The sequence below is a fragment of the Pongo abelii genome, chromosome X (genome assembly GCF_028885655.2).
Source record: "Pongo abelii isolate AG06213 chromosome X, NHGRI_mPonAbe1-v2.0_pri, whole genome shotgun sequence".
Classification (NCBI taxonomy): Eukaryota; Metazoa; Chordata; class Mammalia; order Primates; family Hominidae; genus Pongo; species Pongo abelii.
The window spans coordinates 86,085,134-86,087,192 of record NC_072008.2 but is presented as its reverse complement, the minus strand read 5'-3'; the positions used below and the strand labels follow the sequence as shown (position 1 = coordinate 86,087,192).

The following is a 2,059-nucleotide window of genomic DNA, read 5'->3' as shown; positions in this document are numbered from 1 at the left end:
CATTAAAAAGTCAGGAAACAACAGGTGCTGGAGAGGATATGGAGAAATAGGAACACTTTTACACTGTTGGTGGGAATGTAAACTACTTCAACCATTGTGGAAGACAGTGTGATGATTCCTCAAGGATCTGGAACTAGAATGACCATTTGACCCAGCCATCCCATTATTGGGTATATACACAAAGGATTATAAATCATGCTGCTCTAAAGACACATGCACATGTATGTTTATTGTGGCAGTATTCACAATAGCAAAGACTTGGAGCCAACCCAAATGTCCAACAATGATAGACTGGATTAAGAAAATGTGGCACATATACACCATGGAATACTATGCAGCCATAAAAAATGATGAGTTCATGTCCTTTGTAGGGACATGGATGAAGCTGGAAATCATCATTCTCAGCAACCTATTGCAAGGACAAACAACCAAACACCGCATGTTCTCACTCATAGATGGGAATTGAGCTATGAGAACACTTGGACACAGGAAGGTGAACATCACACACTGGGGCCTGTCGTGGGGTTGGGGGACGGGGGAAGGATAGCATTAGGAGATATACCTAACGTTAAATGACGAGTGAATGGGTGCAGCACACCAACATGGCACATGTATACATATGCAACAAACCTGCACGTTGTGCACATGTACCCTAGAACTTAAAGTATAATAAAAAAAAATGAGATCCTGTCATTTGTAACAGTATGGATGAAACTGAATATGATTATGTTAATGAAATAAGCCAGGTGCATAAAGACAAACTTCACATGTTCTTACTTATTTGTGGGATCTAAAAGTTAAAAAAAATAGATTTCATGGACATACAGAGTAGAAGAATGGTTACCAGAGGCTGGGAAGTGTAGTTGGAGGCTAGCAGGGGGTGAGAATTGTTAATGAGTACCAAAAAATAAATATAAAAGAATGGTCTCTCTGCCTGGGTAGGTCCAGCAGTGTTGGCCACACACATCCCACTAGTGGTTGGGGTCACTGGCATTGGTTGAATATCACCCCTGGCTTTGGCCATGGCCATGGGAGAGATTTGGCACCCAGAGCCTCCAGGGGCCTCAGCTCAATGTGCACTGCCCCATGTGCAGATGTGAAACCCAGGCCCTGATGGGCACTGTGGCCTCTGCTCCATTTTGGCCACTCACATGGTCTTGCCCCTGGGTCTGGCCTCCAACCCCTAACCCTGTCCTCTCTGTGCAGGAAACTGGTCCTCCTACACCTGAGCCCAACACTGCCAGGTCTGTGGAAAGGGGGATACTCAGCTGGTTCTGTTTTTCAAATAAAACTGTTTGTCTAAAAGAAAAAATAGAAAAAAATGGATAAAACCTACTATTTGATAACACAACAGGATGACTATAGTCAACAATAAGTTAATTGTACAGTTTAAAGTAACTTAATGAATGTAATTGGATTGTTTATAACTCAAAAGATAAGTACTTGAGAAAATGGATGCCCCATTCTTCATGTTGTGCTTATTTTACATTTAATGCCTATATGAAAACATCTCATGTACCCCATAAATATATATGTATACCTACTATGTAGTCACACAAATTAAAAAATAAAATAAAAAGTGTAAACCAAAAATAAAGTTCTAAGCCCCCCAACTATCTAAACAGACCCCTCTTCTTGGTTGAAGGCATTCCAAAATTAACCTGATAAACTGGTTTTGGTCATGATGGGAAGTGAGGGAGGTGTGTAAGACATGCCTCACAGCTGACCAGCATGCACATCAGCAAAAGACCTTAAGAATGATAGAACAGACTCTTTAAGTCTAATTAAACAAATTTACTATCTATTTTCTGTGAAGTGTGCTACCTGTGGGCTTCATCTACATGATAAAACCTTGGTCTCCACAACCCCTTATTATAACGCAGACACTCCTTTCTGTTGATTCCAGGTCTTTATATAATAACTCTTCCAACCAATTGCCGATCAGACAATCTTTTAATCCACCTATCACCTGAAAGCCCAGACTTCCAGTTGTCCCACGATTCCCATACAAAACCAATGTACATTTTACATGTATTGATTGATGTTTTATGTCTCCCTA

At 40.7% G+C, this 2,059-nt stretch overlaps 1 non-coding gene across 1 annotated transcript; it reads left to right on the top strand.

The window, feature by feature from the left end:
* The first annotated feature begins 992 nt into the window (after window positions 1-992).
* On the top strand, window positions 993-1,119 carry LOC112131204 (small nucleolar RNA ACA64). The gene has a single exon (XR_002913335.1). It is a non-coding gene; the product is annotated as a small nucleolar RNA ACA64 (small nucleolar RNA).
* Window positions 1,120-2,059: the final 940 nt, after the last annotated feature.